Here is a 27,000-nt window from a genome sequence, read left to right as displayed (position 1 = left end):
GCCCACCCATATTATAATCTCCTTTATTTAAAGCCAAATGGTGGCAGATGTTCCCCACATACACAGACTACTCCACGGCAGCACCTCACGGAGTTTTCGAGTAACTGGGTATTACTGCCTAGGCAAGGCCTTGATTCATAAAACGAACCATTCCTGCTGGTGTAAGAGAAATGAGATATGAGCTGCAAACCCTTTGCTTTGTTCAAGGGGGACAGTCCTGTTACTTGGGCCCTGCCCTTAAGAGTTTTTAGAATCCTTTTTTCCTTCTTAGCATTTCAAAGAGCTCCATACCCCTTGGTCTCTGCTCTCCACACCACCTGTCCTTCTGTCCACACCTGTCCCTCCGAGGCAGCAGCAGGCTCTACATGTTGAGAAGAAAGTCCTAATACGCATGTGGCGTATTTCCCTCTGGCCTCTCCTGTACTCCTGTCACTGTGATTCCTTTTTCCTTAAGACATGGAGTAAGTCTGAGAAAGGAGATGCACTGCAGTATCATCGTAGTATTTTTTAGTTGCAAATAACAGAATATGTAACTTAGAGTAGCTTTAAAAGCTTTGTTTTTAAAATTGTATTCCTTAATAAGAACTTTGGAGGTAGGTGGTTGCTGGGTTGGCTTAGAGGAAAGGTCAGCACACTATGGCCTGTGCGTCAAGTCCACCCTACATTCTGGTTTTGTACAGACTGAGAACTAAGAAAGTTAGAAGAAGTAGGAGGTTAAGGGGGAGGTTGATAGGCAATAAAGGTCATGTGTGGTCCACGAAGCCTGAAATATTGACTATCTGGCCCTTTACAGCACAAGTTTCCTGACCCCTGGTTTGGGGATTTGACCAACTCGTCAAGGACTCACTTTGCCGCTCTCCGTGGACATTGGTGTCATCTGCCCTCTTGGACCGCTGCCCCAGCTCTAAGCACCTTGTCCACCGATCGCTGGCTAAAGAGGGGACAGAACTTTCCTTCAAATGTTTTTCCTTTATCAGAAGGGAGATCTTTTCCAGAAGGCTCCAGCAGACATCCCCTCAGTTCCCATTGGCTGGCTCACAGTCACAGGGACTAGCTGCCTGGGAGGCAGGGAAAGGGTCAGTTGGCGACTCCCTTGTGAGAAGACCCCCTTGCCATCAAGAAGCAGGCGGCTGTGCTGGCCTGTTGGGGTGACAGCTGCCAGCATCCACTCGCTGGGAATCTTCCACCTCTCTAGAGCTGTTTGCAGAAACACCCCCGCTTCAGGGGTAAGGACAGGGACACTCCCCCCTGGTTAGATGCTGGTCCCTTCTCCTGTGGGGTGCAGAGAGGGGATTGCTTTGAGCCGGCCCACTTGGATTTACATCTCAGCTCCTGGAAGATTTTTATGTCTTAATCTGCATGATGGTTAGCCAGGCACAAACATGTAAAAATTCATTACGTTGTACACCTAAGGTTTTGTTCATGCTACTATATGTATGTGATGCTTTAATAAAAGACAAAAAGGTATTGAACTGCTCCCCGCAAAAGTACAGGGGTTTTTATATCCTCACTTAGATATCTAAATACACACATACACAGAAACATATGTACATACATTTGTATACCCATTCATATATATGTATATGCCCTAATCCTATATCCTATACATATATGTGTCTGCACACACAGCAATGATAACTGTCATGTAGTGAGTCCTGTTAAGAGCAGCTGGTACATTGTGAGGGTCAGCAAAGCATATTAGGGACCTCCAATCTCTTTCTCAGGCACCATGTCCTGAAAGAAGCTTTCTTTCATCCCACATCCACCCCTTGTCAGCGCCCTTCCTGCATCTCCTGGATTCGCAGTGTCCCGGATAAGACACAGAATCGCTCTCCACCACAGGTTGGGTGGGGAACCCACAGAAAGGGAAACGTCCGCTTCTTTGTGACATCTTCTTTTAATAATCAGTAGAGCTAAAACACTGAAAATCCTTGTGATAGTGACTTTAAAATAAGAGGCTTTTTAATAACTTCCACCCTTGCTTTTCTTCACAGAACACAAGGGGCTAATTAAAAGTGAAAAAGTTCTTGTTTGATCAGAAATTCTTGTGTTTTAAAAAAAAGCAGAGAAAACTAATCTAATATTCAGAAAGGGCTTAATTGGCTTTTAAGTCACCCTTCCCTTCCCCTTCCTGGGGCTGCACGGAGGAGCCTTTTTTTCTGAACCCAGAAGGAAAGGCGAGGTGATGGGACCGTAGGAAGTAGGGCTCCCTGTTGAAAGGTGGTCTTTTGATTTGAATCAATGGAATTCTCTTTCAACCTAAGTCGGTGTGATTCCTCTCTGAGAGCCTCTCATAAGTCCTGGTCTTTTGGTTGACTTCTCTCCATAAATGGCTTTATTACTTGAGTGGTAAGCTTGTCTATTGAGGAAGATGTGTGTGGTGGTCCCTAATGGAGCATGTCAGCATGAAAGCCCCATTACACTGAGGCAGGCCTGGGTCCATCCATTCGGTGCCGCACTCTCTCCTGGATTTATTAGAATTAGTGCAGGAAAAGCAAGCGCTCTATGTAGCACAGCCTTCCTGAAACAGATGCGTTTCCACCACTAGAGTAGGTTAGGAAAAAGAATTCCCTGGGCTCATAGGTGCTCCTACCAGGAGGAACCATGGAGTTCATCAAAGGACGAACATCACTGGAGGCAGATGCCAAACAGCAAAATGATGTACCTATGGAAAATTCACGAATGTTTTTTTTCATGGCAGTGGCCCTGGAAATCAACATGTCCATTGGGGAGCAGACTATTTTCAATTCTTACTTGTTGATAAGTGGGACGATAAAAATGATCAAGTTAGGAAAAAGTTACACCCTATTCAATTTAGTATGGGAAATTCCTTTTGCCTTATAGAGTGCCTATCTCTTGACTCTTGCCAGTTCTTGTTTAATAAATTAAAGCAGGGACTCATTTATCTACGAACTGGGACAGGCTTGCATGAAGGTGTTTATTGATCTGGTGTGTCATTACTGATAGCACACTCCTGCTGTCTTCTCTGCACATCTTTCAGACAGTTGCTAATATTGTCACCTAGAAGTGAGACTGGTGGGAATGCCAGCGAGGGTGACTGCAGAGTTGGGGGGGAGGTGGTAGTGACGGTGGGGTGTGAGGCTGAGGAAGGCAAAGGGGACACAGAGAAAGTGAAACACTGGCTCCTTGTACGGCTTTTGTGCTGGGCCTGGTTCTGTCTTTGGAAGATCTGTTTGCACACCTGCTGAATATTTGGAATCATGTGAATAAAGATGAGGCACCTGGGTTATCTTAGATGTGCAAACCGCCTCTCTTAAAAAGCACTAGGGTGCATATTACGTATGACCCATCAACACACTGCGTACTCCCTAGTCTTACCTAAAGTGTATCAGGGTTTTCATTGTGCTGTTGCCCAGTGCAAAGATTATAAAGCATCACCTTAATAACTAAGATTTCTGGGTTAAGTGTGAGAAGTACCTGGTCGTAAGTGCTGGTGGACGGCTGACTAAATAATTCAAGAAGATCTTATGGCTCCATAAAATGAACGGCTGCAACTCTGATGTCTTTATCCCCTTCTGTTGACCATCAGGACTGTATAAATAAGGATTCCATTTGGGTAGAAGTGCTAAAAATCTGCTAGACATGGCTCAAGCAAAAGAAAAAAAAAAGGTGGGGGGTTTCATTTTAATGATATGCAATGTTTCATGAGGTACAAGGACAGTAAAGCAACTGGGTCGCAGGAAAGGTCTGGAATACTAAAATGCTAACAAGTATTTTGTTCCAGCTCTCAAGTCTGCCCCTCGAGGGCCTCTGCTGCAAAATGATCTAAGCAAATTGGGCTTTACACAGTTAAGTTCATTTTGCTCAGTATCATTAACTCCCAACAGTTAGAGGAAGGGGTCAGCTCTGAGTCTGCTCCTGCAATTCACAGCCAGTTTCCAATGGAAGCAAATCTCAGGCCAAATTGTGCTATTGCTTTCCAAGTGGCCACAAAAAAGGCATAGCCTCTTCTTTAAGTTTGATGGAGATCAAACTTCTTTTTAGGTACCAGCAACATCTTGCTTGAAAAGTCTCCCAGAAGCAGAAGTAATGGACCTTTAGCACAGAGATGAGTGCACTTTTTTCTGAAAAGAGCCAAATAGTAAATTCTTCAGGTTTTGCAGGCCATATAGACTCTGTCACAACTGAAGTCTGCCTTGGCTTGAATGCAGCCACAGAAAATATGTAAATGAATTAGTAGTGGTGTATTCTAGTAAACTTTACCTATGAAATCAGAATTTCACGTAATGTTCACATGTCAAGAAACATCCTTCTTCTGATTATTTTCAACTATTTAAAAAATGCAAACACTATTCTTAGCACTTGGGCTGCCCACTCAAATCAGGTGATGGGCTGGAATTGGCCCATAGGCCATAGTGTGCCAACCCCTGTTCTGACAGCGTATGCTAATGATGGGGAGGTGCCCAAGAGGCCACCAAAGCAGTATATAATCCCAGAACCATTTACAAATCGAGTTTAGGACAATTGTTGTGACAAGATTATTCCGTGGTTGTTTTTCGCATGGTTTTAAAAAGAACTGCTACGTTACGTCTTCTACAGACCACCACGTAGGCACCAGGCCCTCTCTGATCATAAGAGGGCTTCCTGACAGAGCCTCCCAATGTCCAGCAGTGTCAGTACCTCTTTCAGTTGTCAGCCAATATCCATTCATTGTCACAGGTTATAATCTCCTCCAGAAATGGGTCTCTACTCTCTGGAATCTTAAGCAATGGGCAGCCCTCCCACGGTCTCAGCACCTGCCCTCCCGCCCAGCGGTGTGGTACCTACTGTCCATTTTCTCACCTTTCCTCTCACACCCAACTTCTGAGAATCTGTCTTGGCACAGCTGCAAGTCTGCAGCAGAGCCTCACTGTGGTTTAAAAGTTAGCTTTTAGCACGGTTTCCACTTGATGGTCACCAAAAATGGGTTCAGGTGTCTCTTTAGGCCCACACAGAAGGTTCAGAGATCCGCCCCCTCAACAGAAATGTTAAAGCACCACAGAACAGTCCTTTGGCTAAGAAAGCCTCCCCCAAGGCTGAACTGATGTTTCCACCTGTCTCAGGTATGCCGTGTCCCTGCCGACATTTGTATCAAAGGAAAAGAGTTCACAGTCTGTGTGAAGGTACCGTAGTGCTTACTTCTGCAGGAAAAATAAACAGTAGCAAAAACAAATCAGTTATCAGGAAATTGAAAAGGACAATACCATTGTAAATTCAAACAGTGGAGCTAGAAATACATCGTGTCAATTTTATTAATTGTGGTCAGTTTTCAGATGACCAGATATTGGCAGCTTCATCTGGTTCAACACAATTTGAAGCAAATAATAAATAACGTAATGGCGTTGGATGAATGGTTTTCTTTTACTGCAGGTCGCCTTGTTCAGTTTCCCAGTTCATAGACTGTGTGACTCGGCTGCTGGCGACCCCCAAGTGTTTGTACTGTAAGGAGAGAGGAAGAGAGAAAAAGAGTAAGACTTAATGATAGACAGGGAGACTGAATTTCCCCAGGGCCTGAACCCCGTTCCTGGAGGTGGGACTTTGAGCGGCTCCCACTCCTGGACTGATCCATGTGGTTAAAGCCACTGCTTAACGGAGTTTCTGGGAGTCCACCCTGTGAGTCAGAGGAGAGTGGTCGCCGGGACAGGGACCACCGAAAGGGTGACCACCAGATAACCCAGTAACTGTCCTGCGAGGATGTGAGTATTAGAACTGCTATTCCATTGCTATGTGAAGCTCTGTAAGAGCCCTGGGATAAAGAAATAATACTGAAAACATTTACCATGAGGTGCCTTTCAATCAGACACAGCCAGGTGGTCAGCAGGTGGCTGCGCCATCCCAGGATGATCCCCTGGGATAGTCTGAGTCCCTCTGATGAAGGGGAATCTCACTGCTCCTCCCAGAGCTAGTTCTTTTGTGGACCTGGGCAACGAGCAAGGACGCTTACAATGCGCAGGTCTGTACAAGTCTGCATAAATCTGGGGGAGACTTGAACAGATAGGCAGCTGGTCCACCTCCAAGTTTGCAGTTTGCTGCTCTGGCCTTTTGGTGTCCACTGCCTGCTGGGCCACCAGGCCTCTGTGTTCCTCAGGAGTTCCTGTCAGTCTCCGGAGAGGGGAAAGCGTCAATGAGCACACAGGCTGAACGTTGTCTTCTGTGTCTGCTTTGAGCAAGGGTTTCCAAAAATACCTTCCAGCTAAATTACAGTGTCAAGGCTTAAAACCTTTCACTGCATGAATGACATTCCTTGGTCGATTCTCTTCTCAGCCCAGGGAATTTGAAGTCTGCCTGCAGAGACCCTGCCACACCCATGCCTCAGCAGTCCCCACCCCCAGCAACCAACATGGGGGCGTCACTGCCTGAGCCCCCTCGTTCCTGCCAATCAGAACAAGGAGACCTCACCCCAACAGGGGCAGTGTTCATTCTGTTCCACTGTTGACATTGTGTTATGCGTCCTCCATGGAGAATGGGTCGGGATGGGATGTCAGCCTCATGGGACAGAAAGAAAGGTTGAGAACCACTGAACTAGCTAATCTAACAGACAATTGGGGGCAATCATGTTAAAACGTATTGAGGCATTCTACTTTTAGGCTTCCTGCTAGGCTGCAGTATTTGTTAAGCCGAAGTACATGCAAGGAGCTAGCAATGTTCAGGAATGAGAAGACAAGGGAGATGAGGGGGAGTCCTGGAGCGGGGGGCAGCATTCATGGGCTGCTTGCAGATACCCACAGGGCTGTGCTGCCAAGGAGCAGAGAGAGCTTCCAGGTGAGCTGAGATACCCGGTGGCTTCCATTGCCCAAAGAAGAAATTCCAAACTGCTTAGTGGATCTACAAAGCTCTATATATGTGGTTCTCAAACTCATTTGGGGGACTTCTAAAAATATATCAGTGCCTGGACCCCCATGCACCAGCCCCTGGGATGGGGCCCAGCCGTCTGCCTATTTTGCATACAGTAGGCTGGGCGCCTCTGCTACCATTCTAGCTCCAGCCTGCTTCTTGGCTCGTTTCCTACCACTCCCCTCCTTGCTCAGAGCTCCCGTACCGCAGGCCTCCTTTCTATTCCCAGTGCATTCCAAGCTCATTCCATCTTCAGGGCTTTTGCTCTTCCTGGTTCCTGTGCTCCCAAGAGACTTCTTCCTGGTTAAAGCTGGTTCATCCGCTCAGAGTTGCCCGTTGGTGAGGCCTTCCCTGACCCTCTGTGTCACTTCCTCGGGCTGCCATTACAGTAGCACAGACTGGGTGGCTTAAATCCACAGAATTTTATTCTTTTATAATTCTGGAAGATAGAAGTCCAAACTCAAGGCACTGGCCATGTGACCCGTGGTGTCCTTGGCTTGTAGACGCACGGCTTCCATCTCTGCCTCTGCCCTCACTTGGAGTTTTTGCCGTGTGTCTTCGCTGTCTCCTCTCTGTGCATGTCTCTCCTCTTCTTCTTAGAAGACCACCAGACACTGGCCCACCCTCATGACCTCATGTTAACTTGGCCGCATCCACCAAGACCCTAATCCCAAAGAAGACCCCGTTCACAGGACCAGGGGTCAGGGCTTCAGCATATTTTTAGGGACAACACAATTCAACCCGTAACACCCTCCATTTACGTATCCCCCACACTCTCTCTGCTCTTTATCGTCTCGACGGCGACTGAAACAGTCTTGCCTGTTGTCAGTTTATTTGTGTGCCGGTGGTCTTCCTCACGGAGGTAAGCCCCCCGACTGCAGGTCCCTTGACTATCTGCAGTGCCTGAGAGGGGCTATAGGAAATGCTTGCTTGAATGAATGAAACAGAACTAATGATCAAAGAACAAAAATTACAGGGAGGCAGATTTTAGTTCATCACAAGGAAGCCTTTTATGTAATTATAGCCCACTCAAAATGAAATAGTTGCTTTTTTTGGAGGTAATAAGTTCCCCGTCATAGGAGGAATTACCAAGGGTAGGCAGCATCTTAGGATACTGGAGGGGATTCACATGTCAGTTCAGGAATGACTGTATGACCTCTATGGACCCTTGAAATCCAGATGTTCAATAATTCTGCATTTAAGCAGAGCTTTTGAAAAGACACTGTATCTTGAGGAAATGACTGTAATGGTACAAACTTCAGGCAGGTGTTAGTTTTTTGTTACAGCCTCTGACAGGTGAAGTTTGTGACAGCTCTCATATCACATTATGTCTATAGCCTCCCTTATGTTTCATGAGCTTCTTAAGCATAGTTTGAATTTTTTCTTTTATTCTTGATGACTCTTTCGGTAGGCCCATTCCATCTAAGAAAAAAAAAAAAAGGAAGGGGATTTAAAATTTCCTTTTGGGATTGCTTTAATGTCTTCACTAAGCCTGTTACAATGAGCTGCTGTATTAAGTTGGGCCTGTCCTGAGAAAGGGGCACCTTCTCTGTTGAAAGCACTTCCTGCCAGGGACTCTGGCTTCCCAGCGCAGTCAGCTTTGATTTGTGTATCAGTAATGTGGTAGCACCAGTAGCCAGAGGGTATGGCATCGGGGCGTGTCAGGTGCTTTTACTGGCACTTTTGCTGGAGGATTATTTCAAATTAACTTCAGTCTCTCAGAAGACGCTGAACAGGAGAATGCTATTTCCCATTTGTAAACAAAATGGTGAATAATTATGGGAGAAACCAAGACAGGCTGCTTTCTAGGAAACGTCACATCTGCAGATCTTAATTTTCTCCCAGCACTGTTGCCCTGCTCCTCGTTTCCCTGTTGCTGAGACCCTCCCAGGTGTAATACTGAATAGAACCTGGGTGCAGGGCAATTGGTGGCTTCTCAACAGCCACTCAACAGAATAGCTAGAGAATCTTGTGCTCTCATGTAACTAGGAGAAGAGATTGGGAGACCGAGGGAAAAGAGTGGGTTTTTTAAATGGTATGATCTTTTTTTAAAAAATGTTTTGTATGTGATGGCAAAACTAATAGATACTGTATAAATTTTAGAAAAGACTGAAAAGCAAAGGGATGAAAATAAAGATTACCTGTTACTCAATCACTTAGAATAACTATTGTTTACAATTTCAATATATTTACTTTGATTATTCTCTCTCTCTCTCTCTGAAGGAATACCACTTTCTTAATGATAAAGAAAAGAGGCTGGCGAGCCTCTTCTGTAAAGGGCCAGATAGTACTGTTAGCCTTGCTGGCCGCAAGGTCTCTATCGCAACTACTCAGTTCTGTGGCTATAGGACAAAATCAGCCACAGACAATCAGAAAACGAATGGATGTGGCAGCGTTCCCGCCAAACAAAAACAAGTGATGGGCAAGATTTATCCTATGGCGATAGTTTGCTGACTCTTGACATAGGATTGGTATTTTTTACAATGCACTAATATTTTTCAACACCATTTTTACAGATAACAGTGCACCATTGTGTTGATGTATGGTAATTTTTTTCAGGCAATTCATTATTGTGGAATGCTATCAGCTGCCCCAGTTTTTCACTGATAGAAGCAATGCAATAATGAGCATTCTTGTGGCTAAGTCTTTCAATACATTCTTGATTGTTTCCTGAGTATCTATCAACTAAAATATCATTGATAAAACTAAGGCATGTATGGAGTTCTCACCAATTTCAGTTCCACTAACGGTATGTGGTTGGAGTCTTCTCCTCAGATACAGGTAATAATTGCCTGGTGTTTTCCTAGTGTTGAATATAAGTTCCACTTTTAGTGTTATTAGGGGTCCGTAATATTAGTCTCTGTGATGATTGTTCCAGGGGGACAGGAGAGCTCCATCTAAAGCAGTCTGCCTTGTTTCTTTTTGGGTCATGACTGTCTCGAAGATCCATGAAAAAACAATGGCTATTCTGTAAAGCAAAATGCACAGTCTACAAAATTCTACCTATAATTTTGGGGGGTTCAAAGAACAATGAAGCTATAGGAAAAATCAGTCACTTCCTGGAAACACAAACCCAGTTTGATGAGGCTTTCTTTGTGCCTATTTATCTACCTTTTCCTTTCTAACATAGTCTGTTGGCTGTTTAGTTTTCCTGGCCTAAGTTCTTCAAATCTAATTTTTGTTCAAACATATTCTTATTGTTTCCTAAGTGCTTTAATATCAGTTAATCTATGAAGTGGGAAAAGAAAGGGAGTGGGGAGGTAAGGGAAGGAAGGGAGAGTAAAACCAATTAGGAAAAAATTGTGAAAGACAAGAAAAATGGCACCAAGAGAAGGGAAAAATGAAGACTAATGCCACCCATGTGGCCACCATTCCGGAAGATTTGAGGAATGTGTAACCAAAGGCTCCGGATCTCTGAGCAAACCTGGGGCCTCTCTGCTGGCACTGTGTTAGTTCTTGTAGCGTTTTGGTTGAGTTCTCAGGGCTTTCTGTTTGCAATCACATCATCTGCAAGCACAATTTGAAATTTTTTCTTTCTTGGACAGGCTTTCCTTACTTTGCAGGATTATTGCACTGTGTAGGACCCCTGGACAATTCGAGCAGAAGTGGTAAGAAGAGACCTCAGTGCTTGTTCCTTGATCTTGTGGGGAGGTAGCGAGCCCTTCTTCATTCAGCATGAAAGGCAAAAACTCAAAGTTGTTCTTTGGTGCCCCATTGCAGGCTTGGAAAGTTCTTTCTGCTCCTGTTCTGCTGAGAATCTTTATCATGAATGGGTATTGATTTTAGTTAAATACTTTTTCTGCATCTGTTTGGTTGATGTCATTTTTCCTCTTTACTCTGTTAATGTGGTGAGTTATATTGATTAATTTTCAGATGGTAAACCAACCTTGCATTTCTGGGATTAAATCCTCCTTGGTCATGATGTTTTACTTCTTCTGTACATGATAATGGATTCATTGAAAAATAGTCCTTAAGAGTGTTTCTATTTATGCTCATGAGGGATTAATCTTTAGGGTTATTCTCTCTTGTTACCTCTGTCTCCTCTTGGTGTCACAGTGTCCCTGTCCTCAGAAAATGAATTGGCAAGTGTTCTCTGCTCTACTTTGAGTGTGTTAATGTGAGTACTATGTATCCCCTAAATGTTTTATAGAGTTTATTAATGAAACCATCTGGGCCTGGAATTGATTTTATGAGAAGGTTTTTAATTACAAAATTGAGTTCTTTTACAGAGTTAGGGTTATTGTGATTTTCTGTTTCTTCTTGTGCCACTTTAGGTCGTTTATGTCTTTCAAGCACCCAGATCTTGATTTCTCATACCATTGTCCCATATGCAGAATTAAATCTCTGAATGGCCTTAGTTCTAGGACCAGCCAATTCTAGGTCTGGTGCAGGAAATAAGTAAGATGATCCTGGAGCATCTTGTAATGTCAGAAAGGAAGGAAATACTTAGTAATGCCCACAGTGGGAGGGAAATGGAGTAGAGGGCGGCAGGGGCACCGCACGCCATTGGATGCAGGGGGTGAGTATGGGGTGAGGGAAGCCTTCCTTAAGAGAGGGGCATTCACGGAGTGATGAGAAGGATAGGAGGGAGCACACGGCCCTTATCTGGGAGAAAGAATGTTCTAGACGTTGGGAGAGGGAGATGAAAAGACCCTGGGATGGGGCATACTCTTGAGGAACAGCAACAAGGCCCACGTGGCTGGAGAAGAGTGAAACAAGGGGATAATGGTAAGAGACAGACAAGAGGGGAAAGAAGAGCCAGGGAATGCGGGACCCCTTCACCCTTGCGGTAGTTGGGCTTTTGCTCTGAGCAGGGAGCCCGCTGAGGGCACTGCGAGGGGCAGGCCGAGATCTGGCTCATCGATGAGACTGGTTAGGCAGTGGCCGCGAGCCGGGGCAGAGGCGGCCCAGGCTGCACCCAAACGGCTGTGGTGACGCCGAGGCCTGGTCGGGTCTGTAGCCGACAGGGTTCCCCGATGCTCTGGAGGTGAGGAGCCGCGGGAAGGGAGGCCCCAGGACGCCGCAGGGATGCCGGCCTGAGCAGCGGGGAGGATGGAGGCGCCGCTTACCGAGATGGGGAGACGCATCTCAGCAGGCGAAGCGCAAATATTCTGAAGAATAAGCTTGGTTTTAGACGTGTAGTTTCGAGGCCTCAGCTTCAGGTGTTTTCATCTGGGTGATGAGATCAAGCGGAATTCAAGGGAAAGTTCCATCCTGGGAGTGACATTTGGACATCAGGAGAATAGAGCTGGTGTTCAAAGTCGCAAACCTGGATGAGGTCACCACCGCAGGCGTGGGTGTAACGAGAGAAGGACCCTAAGTCCTGCCACGTGCCGGGCGTGATTCTAGGTTCTGCAGACCCAACAGGAGCAAATGAATGTACCCTCTCTCGCAGATCGCATCCTCTGGCTTTGGGGCGTCATCGCAGCTGGGTGGACGTGGGGTTGATGAAGTGAAGGGCGCAGAATATGCCACCCCAAACAGGCCATTTTGGCATATTGATTATTTGAAATTAAAGTTACTTAAGAAATAGCCAGTGAAAGGATGACATCCTGACCCTTCTTTGCTCCCTGGAGGCAGAAAATAACTCTCCCTGTAAAGTTACCTTCCCTGCACCAGGAGGGTAGAAAGCATCCTTATCACCAGAGGCGGGAGTTCAAGGCCAAGAAAGCTGTATAAACAGTTACCTCTTCGTTAATTTGCCACCTCAAGCCCAAACCCCTTTGTTGTGTCAAATCTTCACAAACAAGTGTTTTTTGTCTAAAAGGATATAAAAGCTGCCTGCCTTGGCCACCTCTTTGCGTCTCCTATCTTTGGGCCTCCCATGCATATGAAATTAAATTTTTCTTATGTTAATCTGTCTTTATGTCAATTTAATTATTACACCAACCAAAGAACCTACAAGGGACAAAGGGCAAAGTTCCCCCCTCCCCGCCCCCCCCTCTCAATCACCTTCTTTCCCAGAAATTTCAAAATGAAGCACAAGAAATATGTAACTCTGGGAATGGATCAGCCATGTACTGAGGAGAAGAGAAAACCATTCTAAAGAGTGAAATATACATCAAAGTAAACCAGAGAATAATATAATTTGATTCAAGACACCTTTTCTGGCCCCTTCTGAGGTCTGATTATACGTGTTATCTGTGGGTTCCAAAAGATTCTCTTCTGTCTTTATAATAATTGCCACATTGGTAAGCTAGCTTGAAGGTTGTTCTTGTCCTTACAAGCTAAGAAAACACCCATAATCAAAAGTTACTGAGCTGGGTGAAAAATAGAAAGATCCAATTGAAATCTCTGCAGATATTTACCTGCTTCTAAATACTCCTTTTCATTTTACCCATTCTAGAATTCAGTTGTTACCAAGAGACACGTTAAAAATAATATCTGTTGAAGGGGGCAACAGGAACCTAATCAATTAAGAGAATTAAGTACTACTTTGATGGGCCCAACTGTTTTGAAAGGCAGCACCCCTGGGGGATATGTACGTGAGCACTGGAAGCACTTGCCGGCATCCCAGACAGCTGGGACCACATCCTGGGGACGCTTCCGGGCCAGAGCTTGCACACAGGCAGCCAGGAGGCCGAATATGGTCCACAGATGTCTTTCATTTGGCCTACATCAAGTCATAAAGTATTGGGGCCAGTATTTAAAAATTGGAAAAAAAAAAGGCATAAAATCAGACTAGAAAATTCTAAAACTGGAAAATTTGGAAGATCTGACAGTAATGGGTCCACATTCCCCCTTAGTGACAACCAGCAGGAGCTGAGGAGTAGCCCACCCCCTTTGGACAGAGCAGTGCCTCTGTAGGAAATAGGCACCGTGGCAAGCACCATCTAAGTCTGGGCTTCATTCACTTACCCCAGTGCTTTCCAACTAGGGGCGATTTTACCCTTCAGGGGACATTTGGCAATGTCTGGAGGTATCTTTGATTGTTACACAGAGGGGTGCTACTGGCTGGCATCTAGGGGGTAGAGGCCAGGGATACTACTAAACATTTCACAGAGAACATAGCCCCCCACAACAAGAATTACTTATCTCAAAATGTCAATAATGCCAAAGTTCAGCAACCCTGATTTATACTAATTTTCTGGCCACTGTTAAGAATGTGAGTTTCCAATTTCAGTAATTTCTCTGGACCCAGGCAAAGCTAATATAAGTAGTTCCCTAAAGGCTACTCTTTACTCCTCTCTGCTTCTCTGAGTAGGATGGACAATAAGAGTCACTGATTCAACAGTGACAACAGCATCTAACATTTGAACACTGTGCGCCAGGCCCTACTCCATGTGAACTGACATGTAAGCTCATTGAAGGTTCTCACCAACTACAAGGGAGGTATTATGATGATGGAATTAAGATCGCATTATTGCAGTTGGCAGAAACCCTTCTCCAACAGCCTTTGAGCAGAAAGCTCTTTTATTAGTACACATATTTAGATGCTGGAGCAAGGCTGACTGGCTTTAAATCATGGCTCTGCCACTTACTAGCCCTGTGATATCGAGAAGTTACTAAAATTCTATGGGCCTCTGTTTTGTCATGTAAAAATGGAACAGTAATAACATCCCCTTACTGGATTACTCTGAAGACTAAAAACGTTAATGCCTGAAAAGTGCTTAGAACAGTGTGTGGTCCATAGTAAGTGCTCAGTAAGTGTTAGTCACCGTTGCTGCTGTTATTGGCGTTGTTGTCCTTTGACTAAATACTCAGCTGGAAAATAGGAGGGCTGGTTCCCAGGGCTCAAAACATCTCATTAAAGCTCTCATTCTCTTTCTCTCTCTCTGTTTTGTTCTCAGCTTTTATTTCATGTTTTCATAATCTTAGGCAGGCCCATCCCCAGCTTTTGACAATATAGCCACGAACCATTCACGTTCATCTCTGAGGAGCACAGCGAAGGCAGGAAGGCCCAGAAAAGGTCCAGAGCCAGTCTTCATTGGTGCAGTTTGTGTCATCCTGAAACAAATCAGTCACTGGGGTGGGGGCAGTGTCTGCATGAAGTGTCCTGCCCTGGATGTGGGGAAGGCGTCAACTCCCCTCACACCGTGTGCACCGAGAGTGGAGAGGGCTCATTGCCCAGAGGGACGTGGGGGACGTTGCCTCACAGGGAGGGAGAATGAATCTGCGTGGGCAAAAATGATAGCGCTACAATGATCCCCATTGTACAGAAAATAGTTTCAATGAGCTGAAGTAATCTTCACAAGGAGATAAAGCTAGTAAGTACAGGAATGAGAATTTAATTCCTGACTTCTTAACATTCAGGAACAATTCAGTATTAGGAGAACCTATATTAATAGATCAAAAGGAAAATGATAGTGTCATCATAGATGCTGCAAGGCTTTTGATAGGAGTCAATATCCTTCCTTGATGGATAATCCCTTCTAGCACTAAACCTAAAGAGGCAGTGGGACAGACTTGAGATGGCTTTAAATCTCTGCTAAGAGACTTACGAGAAGACTTTCAAAAAATGGATATTGGCATGATTTTCATTTTCACAAGTAAAAGTATTTCATGAGTAGAAATATTATCACTACCTTTGAACTAGAAGATCAAATTCTGAACTTCAATAAAAAATACATAAATACACAGCATCAGGAAAATTCTGCAACATATTCTCATAGTAGAATGATGAAAACGTGATGGTTCTGGGGCAGAATAAACAGAACAGTGAAACAATAGATTTAGAAATAGGCAGACATAAATATGTAAATTTACTATGTGTAAGAGTGGCCTTAAAAATTGGTTTGGAAAAGATTAATTATTCAATATATGATGTTAAGGCATCTGAAGAACTATGCAGAAAAAAAAGTGGAATCCTACCTTATCCGCTAGGCTAAACTTATTCCAGATGTTCAAGCATTTAAATATAGCCTATTAAAATGAACCTATTATTTCCTAGACAATAGGGAAGAATTTTTTCGTAGTCATGGGATGAAAAACTCTTTTAAAAAAAGATTGACACAAAAGTGGAAAAGCCATAGATTAATAATAAATTCAACTATATAAATATTGTAGTGGATGGAATTATGTCCCCCAAAAAGATGTGCAAAAGTTTTAACCCCCAGTATCAATGAATGTGACCTTACTTGGAAAGAGGGTCTTGGCAGATGTTATCAACTTCAGATGAGGTTATACTCAAGGAAGGTGGTTCCTAACTCCTTGACCAGTGACCTTATAAGAGGAGAGAAATTCAGACACAGACACCCAAGGAAGGCCACCTGAAGACAAAGGCAGACATTGTGGTCACACTGCCACAGCTAGTGGACAGTGAGGAGCGCTGGAACTGCTGGAAGCTGGAAGAAACAAGGAAGGATTTTCCCTGAAACCCATGGAGGGAGTAATGGCCCTGCTGACCCTGTGATTTTGAACTTCTGCCCTCCAGAACTGAAAGAGAATACATTTTGTTGTTCTAAGCCACCCAGTTGGGGGTAATGTGTTACAGGAGACCTAGAAAACTAATACAAATATTAAAAAAAAGAGAATTGGCATGGGGAAAAGTATGCCAAAAATGAAACTAAGTGACAAATGGGAAAGTTATCTGCAACTCATATGACAAATGACTAGTTTCCTTAATAAGTAAAGAACATCTGTAAATCAGTATTTTTCAAAAAGCCAACCACTTAATAGATAGACAGATACATGAAGAAGTTCTCTGATGACGTCTTTATAGCTTTTTTTTTGGAGAACGTAAAGACATAATTTATGTGTAATCCAAACTTGGTGATTATCTAACAGGTAGCCTCAGATATTCCCTTTCACCCACTTTGAGACGACCATTCGCAGCATCTTATCACATTCTTCATTGCTTTAGTGAAAAGTTGATTTTACTGAAGACTTTTTAGGGGGAGAGGGAAGAGGACTTATATCAAATAACCTTTAACAAAACATCATTAAAAAAATTGCTACTCATATATGCTATATACATATCTGTTCTTTCCTCAAAGGTCTACTCTGGGCCCAATGTTTTCTAGTTCTCCTGTTTTTACTTCTAGCCTATAATTCCCACCCTGGCTCCCAGATATTTTCTATTTCCCCTCATAATGTAGCTCCCAGTTTGCATAACAGGCAGCAAAACAGAAAACAAGTGGCTCCTCTTTAGAAAGTGCTCAGGGGCCTACCATTGTAAATCCCATGGAGGTCCATCAACCTGGTCGCTTTGTCTTTTCTGGAAGTAGGAAGCAGGGGAGAACTCTGCCGCTTGGAAAGTGAGATCTTCCCCAGATGGCCACATGTCAGGGCTGGCTTCATGGGTGTACAACCTGGGCAGCTGTACAGAGCCCTCACTACGAAAGACCCCATGCTTGGTTTAATGCTGTGCTGTCACTGTCTTGGAATTCCTATGACTTCTGAACAAGGGGCTCCATATTTTCATTTGTCCTGGACCCCACAAAGTATATAACCAATCCTGACCAAGAAGATATTTAATAAATGGATATCATTATCATTACTCAAAGCACAAATGCTTTAGCCTCTGAATGGCCCAAGAGATAGAGTATCTCAGAGCTTGATATTCCAAAAAAAAAAAAAAAGCAAATGGGAAAGAGAGAAATAAAATTAGCTGCATGAACTCCAAAGCTAGGAAAGCTGGCACCACTGCCTTTAGCAAGATGCTTTGTGACATCTTTTGGCTGAATGCGTCCTTTCATGGGGTGATTAAACAGCGAATATCTCTGAGCAGCATAATGTTTATTAGACATTACTCTGTTAGGGCAGCTTGTGTTTTTCTTGTGTTCTGTTTCCGTGTTCAAGTGTGTACAATTTGTTGATTTAAATAAAATTTAAAATAAGCTGTGCTGCTTGAAGAGCTGCTGACAGGGCCTCGTGGAAAACTTTAAGAGATTTTTTTTTATTAGGGAACAATTCTGTTTCTGTGCCATGTTTTTCTGCACCATGTCTCCTCCCCAGCGCCCTCCTGTTCTCAGCACTATAGTACAGCAGCCTAGAAACACTACTTTTGGGAATGTTCGTCCTACTCTCTGAAATACTTTTAACTGTGAGGTAAGGATTCTATTTGTCCACCCTTGTCTCCCCAGTTATTTGAGAAAAGGGATGAGCCTCCCCAGGACAAGGGTCATCTACATTTAAATGCCAGGAGTCACACATATTGTATGTTTCAGATTTTCCAGGTGCTAATCATTCATTATTTTGATTCAAAAAGTTAATTGATGGCACAGTGTGGAGAAATGAATTATCCCACAGTTACTAGACAGAAAGCCAATGTCTCTTTAAAATGAAAAAAGCTATGATCTAGACTAAGCTGTTTGCTTCTTTACTTGTACCCTAGACAAACCTTCACATGAGGGCACAGAGGATGTGTGTAAGAATGTATATGACATTCTTGTGGGGAGGTGCCTTAACTAGAAGCAACCTATGTGTCCATCAGCAAGGGGATGGCTTAATAAAGTGGAAACAGCGATATGTGATGCAGTGGTTTAAAACAAGTGAAAAGGATCTCTATGCGCCCACATGAACAAATGCTGAAGATATATAATTTTTTTTTGAGAGGGCATCTCTCATATTTATTGATCAAATCGTTGTTAACAACAATAAAATTCTGTATAGGGGGGGTCAATGCTCAATGCACAATCATTAATCCATCTCAACCCTAATTCTCATCAGTCTCCAATCTTCTGAAGCATAATGAACAAGTTCTTACATGGTGAACGAATTCTTACATAGTGAATAAGTTCTTACATGGTGAACAGTGCAAGGGCAGTCATCACAGAAACTTTCGGTTTTGATCACGCATTATGAACTATAAACAATCAGGTCAAATATGAATATTCATTTGATTTTTATACTTGATTTATATGTGGATCCCACATTTCTCCCTTTATTATTATTATTATTTTTATTTTTAATAAAATGCTGAAGTGGTAGGTAGATGCAAGATAAAGGTAGAAAACATAGTTTAGTGTTGTAAGAGAGCAAATGTAGATGATCAGGTGTGTGCCTGTAGACTAAGTATTAATCCAAGCTAGACAAGGGCAACACAACATCCACGGATGCAGAAGATTTCTCTCAGAACGGGGGGTGAAGTTCTAAGCCTCACCCCTGTTGATCCCCAATTTCTCATCTGATGCCCCCCCTGCGACTGTGCCTGTCTTAGGTTGTTCCTCCCTTGAGGAATTGAAGATACATTTTTGAGAGGGAAAAGGAGCAAGTTGCAGAAGCATGTTTCACCATTTGAAGCCTTAATTTTAACAACTGAAAGGTTCTAAGAACACAAAACAGTATTTTGTATATTCCATAGGCACAGGCATGGGCATGAAAATCCATAGAAAATAGTTCAGAAGAACAAGGAGCCAATTGATATAGAAGTTACCAGACTAGGAGAGGGCGATGGCCATGGGGATGCCAAACGGAACTTCAGTGTTTGTGACAGCATACATTGTATGAAATGTTATGCATTTATTACTTTAGTGACAAATTAGTATTTTTGACTGATACAAAAAAATATGCTTTCATAATTTAAGGCATTCATATTACCTAGGTAGTTCTTTAGATTAAATATTTCATACATCAAAGATGTTAAAGGCACATAGAGTTTATGTGAGATACAGTAGCCCTGTATTTCTTCACCTGGAATTCCCAAAGATGCTTGGAGAGTAGTCTGTAAATCTGAAACTGTTGAAACAAAGGCCTGCTTTAGGACAAACCTGCCCTGGGCCTCAGAGGATAGCCAAGAACAAGCAGGAGGGTCCCTAGCCTCAAAGGCCTTCTGGTCCTGTGCAATTCTTGACAAAACGTGGCCCAAAGACCGCTGTATTAGGCCCAGGGAAACAGAATTTGCAAATATGGAACATGGACACCATGGTTTATTAAGCTTCTCAGGAAATAGCTGCATGCACCAAGAGTTCTCAAGCCATCCCGAGTGGGTCGAATTCTTGGCCTACATGTCGTTTCCCCACTCCTTACCACAGTATCTCATTTTGTTTCTTCACAGCCTTCTGTTTTCTTACTAATTTAGTTGCTTGTTTAGCCTTCTGCCCCACTGGACTCTTCACACGGAGAGCCCACGTCCATGCTGTTGTTGGCACACCCCTAGCATCCAGCAACACGCCTGGCACATTGCCAGCCAGTAAACGTCTGAAGGTCCAGTTGGTATCTAGTAAATACCACTCACATGCATGGATGAGTGACTGAAAGCTGAACAGATTCATTCCCTTCCACCTCCCATTGATATTTCACTATCCCTGTCATCCTTGAAGTCTAATTCAGAGAAGAAAATCATGTAAATAATTAGAATTGCCACTTATTAAAGGTCCTACTACATGCCACCTGTCTTAAAAGATGTTGTTTTCCACGAATGCTTTTCCTGTTACTGCTATGTAAGAAATCACCCCAAAATTTAGTGGCATAAATCCTTTTCATATGCTTCTAGATAGTGTGGGTGAGGGCACAGGGATGACCAGTCTCTGTCCTACAATGTCTGGGGGTTCAGCTGAGAAGGCGGAAACACTAGGGGTGACTTGGTGGGGAGCTGGAATTATCTGGAGTGTCTTTTCTCACATGGCTGATGTTTGGTACTGGTTTTTGGCTGGGACCTGTCTGGGTCTGCTGACAGTAACCCTCCCATGGGGCTTCTCTGCAGGGATGGTTGGGCTCCCTCCTGGTGTGGCAGCCTCAGGGATTTGGACTTGTGACTTAGGGTTCAGGTGTGATGCCTCACCTGACCAGGCAGAAGCTGTGCCATCTTTTATGTTCTTTACTCAAAAGGCGCACAGAATCACTCCCACCACATTCTTTTGGTTACATGGAAGTCACAAGTCTGCTCAGGTTCAAGGGAAGGGAAATTAGCCTCTACATTCTAGCCTCTAGATATGTTCTAGAAATCATAGAAGAGGAGATATTTTTACCATTATCCTTGGAAAATACAATCTGCCACATCTTTATAACAATCCTGCAAATAGTTGTGAATGATCCATTTCCTGGGTGAAGGAGCAGGTGCAGAAAATGCATAACTTGCTCAAACAGTTAGCTAGCAAGTGGCTAAACAAGGATTCAAACTCAGGTCTGCTTGTCCCCAGAGCTTCCTTTCCCCACACCTCCCTGCTGCCACATCGGGTGGAGATTGTATTTATGTGTTTCATCCTCCCTTCATTGTTTATCAGGGAGACATATCCAGATCCCCAAAGTTGCCTTATGTAGAAGTTGTGTCTTGCATTTTAGAAAGGGCATTACTGGTGCAATAACCTGCCCTTCAGTAGTTAATAGTCAGGCATTGAAATGAGTCCCTTCTGAAGGTCCAGAGAAATTGCTATTAAGAGACCAGAGTTTGAGCAGAGTTTGCAACTTCAGGATGGCAGCTCATCCACAGCGATCGTTGACTCCAGTGAAAAATGATCCTCTGTCTTTGTGACACAATTATTTGGGTATTTACCACAACGGCCTGTAAATGGGCTCTTTTCGATCAGAAAAGAAGAAATAAGCTGAGGGGGGGAAATAGCTAAATTTAAATGTAACTGCTCACATTGTTTTGTCCTTAGATGGATGGTAGGTCTTTCTCATTATTCACCAAGCACAGACATGCTACCAAGAGTGATTTGGCAACTTGTGAAGATAAATCACAACCAGGATGGCTGCTGTCACTGTCACAGGGAGAGCACGGCTCTGGGGACTGACAGAGTGTGGGAGCATGTACGTGCACTGGCCCCACTTGTGCAAAGGCAGAGAGAAAAAGGAGGACCTGGAGAAAGGAAAACAGAAGAGAAGCAATAAAAATTCCGTGTCTCCCCCCACTTTGTTCCCAAGTGCCATGCTTTTGAGAGAGCTAATGTTTCTGTGAGTCCCCAACAGGTCAGAAAGAAGACAGATGGCAGGTTAGCAAAGCATGAGGGGAGGGAGGTTATGAATTTAACCATCCAAGAAGAAGAAAACACAGACTCAACATGTAGCTCAGGAGAAGATGGCAGGAAGCACCCGGACACTAAGAATCTGAAGGGAGTTGTATTTGCAAGGTATTTTTAGATGAAATCTTTCACACATGGCATAATGCAGAGATCCTCCCAAATGACCTTTGTTTATTCTGTTTTTATAACCTATATTTTTGTGCTGATAAAAGCAACATCTTCTAATAATATAAATTTTAACAAATATAGAAAAATGTATAAAACTTCATAATCTTTTCATCTGGGAACAATCAATATAAATATATTGTTATGTGACCCTCCACTCTTCCCTTGCATGTATAATATACACGTTACTGTGTATTGCAAAAGTGGACTCGCATGAAACCTAACATTTTGTGACCTCCAGTTTTCCCTTCATATATCATCAGTATCTTTTATGTGTCAGTAAGTAGGCATTCACGTAATCATTTTTAATGGATGCATTATTTTCCACTTGCAGCATTATTTAATCAGCCTATTCCCCGGATGTTTAGAGTTGTGGATTTCTTCTTACTATAAATAATAGTATAAGAACATTCCTGCACATATACTTTGCATATTTTTTGCTTTTTGCTTGGATACATTTCTGAAAGTGTATCTCATAAGAAAAGTAAGGCACATTATGAGAAATAGTTTTATACATATTGCTAAATTGTCATCTTAGCTAATTGCTAAGTTGTATGGAGCCATCTAAAGACAAAGATAAAGGTTAATACAGTCTGCTTGTATTGGTCTTTCTCCCCCCCCCTTCCTGTCTCTTCTTCCCATTCCCCCCCACCAGCCACCTTCTCCCTTCAGGAGCGGGTCAGCAACTTCTGTGTTGAAGCAGCTTCTTTGGTTTGTGGTGCCTTCAGACCAGGGCAGAGGTCAGCCAACCATGGCCTCTGAGCCAGTCTGGCCCACAGTCTGCTTCTGTTTGGCCCATGAGCAAAAAATAATGTTTATATTTTTAAATGACTGTTAAAAAATAAGAGTAATAATATATTGCGCTAGATGAAATTACCTGATACTTAAATGTCAGGGTCTTTAAATAAAGTTTTATTGAAACACAGCCATTCTCATTTTGTTTACAATTGTGTATGGCTGCCTTTGCCCTGAAACAGCAAGAGCTGAGAAGCTGGGACAGAGACTGCGGGACCCACAAAGGAGAAAATATTTACAATCTGGTAACTCTCCAGAGAAAGTTTGTGGACCCACAGACTAGTGGAAATAATGTTTCTAACTCTCAGGGGCAGTGGGCACCCCTGTAGAAGGACATCATAGCAATGGTTAGGAGAGGGGCTGTCTGACTAGCTCAGCAGCTTACCGCCTGTGGGGCCTTATCCTTTGCCAAAACTCCCAGTGCCACAACTTGCTCATCTGCAGAATGGAAGTGCTAACACACCGTCAACAACCAGTGTTACTAGGATCAAATAAAATAAGAGGCGAATGCGTTTAGCATGAATGCCTAGTACATAGTAAAAAATTGTTGTTATTGTTACTATTACTTGCTTCTGGATATTTAACCTACAATTTGTCCCACTGTCTTAAATCCTGAAGTTTTAATTTCTTGTGTTTTTCTTTCTCATGTTTGAGTGATTCTGGTTCTCCACTCATGTGGTACCGACAGCAATAAAATAAGGTTTGTACTCTGAGAAGACTTCCTCAACATATTCCATTTTTATTCTTTTCTGTGTTTCGAATATTTCGTTCCCTTTTTCACATATCAGGCGCATTGGAATAAATAACCTACCTTCAGTCCTCAAAGGAATGAGGAGCCCACTGGCAGGTACCTGGCGGCAGGTGGCCCCGTTGAGGTGCGCGCTGTCCTCGGGAGTCGGTGGGGGGCCCTCGAGTCGAGGAGGCTGGACCTGGGCCCAGGGCCATGCCTGCAGGAGTCAGCTGCGGTGCTGAGCCGGACTTCATGGCTTCTTTTCATTTCTGCTGCTCTTCCTCATTTGCTGCTCTGAGTACAGCCCTGAGCTGAAAAAGAAAACAGAGGAGGTGATCTCTCCAGGAATCTGCACGAATCTCTTAAAGTTGTTTTTCACAGACTTGAGACAGGGCTTTCTTGTGTCTAATGAGCTCTCTGAGCATAAGTGAACCTCATGCCTTCTTGTTTACAGAAAACCATGCCAGTGAGCGTCCCCCAGGTGGGTGCCGGGCCCCGGCATGTCCTGGGCGCCATGAGCAGCGCAGCCCTCCTGGATCCACGGCTCCGCCGTCCCCAGGTCCGGCTACCCACAGTCCTGAAGCGCTGACCCCTTTCTGGCCAATCCTGAGAAGGCCAATGACGGCCTAACTATGTCGCAATGCTGCATCATCCGCCTGACTTCATCTCACCGCATGGAGCTTTATCATATCACATCTTCACAAGAAGGGTGAGTGCAGGACAGTAAGGCCTTTGGGGGAGAGGGCACACTCACACAACTGCTGTTACAGTGTCGTTATAGTTGTTCTATTTTGTTACTCGTTATTGTTGTTCATCTACTGTGCCTAGTTTACGAATGAAACTTCCTTGTCGGGATATACCTACTTATAGGAAAAAACAGGACATACAGGGTTCAGAACTATCCCCTGGGGGGTCGTGGATGCATCCCGGAGCAAGGGGACAACCGTGCAGAGGTGGAAATGAGCTCAGCTCTGCTGGCGGCCTCAGCTCTCCTCGTCCGGTCTGTCCTAGCTTGAGCATCGCCTCAGGAGGCCCCCGCGGAACACCCCACTCCAGGGAGACTCTCCTATTATATCCTAAAACAACCCCGTATATGTCTATTGTAACACTAACAATAGGGATTATTCCTGTTTACCTGTTCATTCGTTGATTATCTCTATGCCTCTGCACTGCCCGCCGTTGAAATCAACCTCCACTACGGAATGGACTTGGCCGTCTCGTGTGCCAGCTCTTGGGCAGCACCAGTGTGAATACATATTGGTCTGGACCCTCCAAGAACTGGCATTTTCTCCCCATGAAGGCTAACGCTGCTCCCTCGCACCCTTCATCTCTGCATCCCTCCTACTGAATTCTTACTGTTCCTTGACACAAACACGCATTTTTTTTCTTTCACACAAGCCATTTCTTGGCCTAAAGTACCCTCATTCTTCCTGCTCCCACCCTTACTTCCTGCCTGACCACCTCCTACCTGTCCTTCTGGTTTCAGGTCCTAGATTTCATCCATCAGGAACCTTCTGTGACACGTGCCCACCCCCACAGTGGGCAGTGGCCCTTCTCAGTGTGCCCAGCAGAGTCCTTAGCCATTGGGCTCACCCCAAAGGGCTCACCTTGCCCCTAAGTGCTAGTCTCCCCATTACAACTGGCAGCAGAGCACCCAGCCCAGTGGCTGGTGCACAGCAGGTGCTCAGTTGGTGTGTTTTTAATCAACAAAAGAATAAGTATCAAATAATTCTTTTCCCTACATCCTAAAGAATAACCCACGTCATTTACCACTGAGAACAGTATCTGAGTTACTCATTAAACAGACTATGAGCAATTTCTCCCAATATGTAAAATCTTCCCATTGGACAGACAAATAGAAATAGAGGCATGGCTAAGCATAGACAGTTTACAAAGAATAAATATGTTTTATAAGTAAATACAAGATACTGAATACCTGACTCAATAGGAATGTGAATTCAAATTTTACTGGGAGACTATTTTTCCTTTTCCAATTTGCAAAACTCACAAAGTTTGATAATACCCTCTATGAGGAGGGTATGAGAGGTGGGCCTCTTGTTTAGGAATGAAGGCAGTGTAAATTCTGCAGCCTCTATGTAGGACAATTTGGCAATATTTATCAAAATTACAAATGCACTTACCCTTTGCCCCAGCTGGTCCACTGGTAGGTGTTTACTCTACAGACAGTCTCCCACGTGTGTGGAATGACATGCATTCAAGGTTATTTACTGCAGGGTCGGTGGTAAGAACGAAAGTTTGAAAATTCCCTAAATGCCTCTAGATTCAGAAAACTTAATGAATAATTTATGCTATAGCCATCTATTGGCGTGTATGGCATTTGTTTTTTAAAAGACACAGTTCTTTATGAACTGATGTAGAATGATCTCCAAGATAAAGGACTTGAGATTTAAAAAAAAAAAAGGGCAAGGTGAAAAATGATGTGTATGCTACCATTTATTGAGAAACAGAGAAATAAGAATGTGTGTGTGTGTGTGTGTGTGTGTGCAGATGCGTGTGCTTAGATGTCTGTGTATTTATTTGTGAAGGCAAAAAATATCTGATGAGTAAGAGACATGAGAGGAGAGTTGTAGGATAGCTAAGATGTAAGGTGGAGGAAGGCTCTTTGCTCTGAAAAACTTATCATTTTGAGTTTAGAACAACCACGTGACTATATTATCGAATCAAGCATTGAAGAAAAAAAAAACAAAACAGTCAGGAGAGAAGGAAAGGGAGGGAGCAGAGAAGTCTGTCCCGGACCAGGTAGAGTCAGCTGAACTGCTATGATAACAAGGTTAAGTATCTTCAACCTCACATGCCCTTTCTTCCCTGGCGGTTGTAACAAAATAAGAAAATTAGAGAGACAAGACCCTCGTTGCTTCCATGAGGCACCCGGTTTCTTTGCGGATGCTGCCGTCATTAGAGAGAGCTGATCCGACCTCTAAACCTCATCTGTCTGGAGACCCGAGAGGTGAATTCCATCCACTGCACAGCCATCCAGAAAGAACCCAGCAGGTGTTCCTTCCCGGCATATGGGGAGACACAGCCTCTGTTGGTGGGGAGGGTGCTGGGATGTTGACTGCTGCAGCTGCTACTGTCATAGCTCACTTCAGCAGGAAGGATTAGACTGTCCTGAATATGTCAATCAGATATCAAAGATAAATGAAGTTTGAAAAAATAAAATGTGCGATTTATTTTTTAAAAAATAGTCTTTGGGAGACACCCAGAATGCACTTTGAAAAATCTAAGGGAAATATGTCAGGAAAACAAATCCGCACTCTGCTGTCCAACTTTAATTTTTCACTGATAACACTCAAACGGGCTGCAGCCCAGCCAATAAGTAAAGATTCTCCATCCTTAATGGCCTCCGATTTCCATTTGCTGTCACGGAGGGCCAGCTCCTGAAGATGCGCTTGCCCCTCATTTCAGCTCTGTCCACCCCCCCTCTCCAGGCGTCCTGGGTGACAATGAGCCGGCACAGCCCTCAGTGCCTTTCCCAAGGACATCCTATCCCTGCAGCTCCCCAAAGGCATCGCCATGGTGGCCGCTAAGCTGCCTCGGCATTGCTCACCAGTTGGGCTTGGGGATGTTTGGGGTTTTAATTCACTTTACTAAAATTGCCTTTCATTCACTTGG

The 27,000-nt window shown here is 43.8% G+C and overlaps 2 long non-coding RNA genes across 2 annotated transcripts in view; one reads left to right on the top strand and one right to left on the bottom strand.

The window, feature by feature from the left end:
• The window catches only part of LOC118970236 (uncharacterized), a 368,798-nt gene that overhangs the window by 329,632 nt on the left and 12,166 nt on the right, over window positions 1–27,000 (top strand). The window contains exon 5 of the long non-coding RNA XR_012131924.1: window positions 23,822–24,076. This is a non-coding gene — a long non-coding RNA (uncharacterized lncRNA). The remainder of the gene's footprint in view (window positions 1–23,821; window positions 24,077–27,000) is intronic.
• The window catches only part of LOC118970237 (uncharacterized), a 33,328-nt gene continuing 11,595 nt past the window's right edge, over window positions 5,268–27,000 (bottom strand). Inside the window, exons 2-3 of the long non-coding RNA XR_012131925.1 lie at window positions 23,449–23,678; window positions 5,268–5,439 (exon numbers count right to left, since the gene is read on the bottom strand). This is a non-coding gene — a long non-coding RNA (uncharacterized lncRNA). The remainder of the gene's footprint in view (window positions 5,440–23,448; window positions 23,679–27,000) is intronic.

This window comes from Manis javanica, chromosome 5 (assembly GCF_040802235.1).
Source record: "Manis javanica isolate MJ-LG chromosome 5, MJ_LKY, whole genome shotgun sequence".
In the NCBI taxonomy this organism is placed as follows: Eukaryota; Metazoa; Chordata; class Mammalia; order Pholidota; family Manidae; genus Manis; species Manis javanica.
Note: the sequence above shows the minus strand (reverse complement) of the source record. Positions and strands in the feature narration are given on the sequence as shown.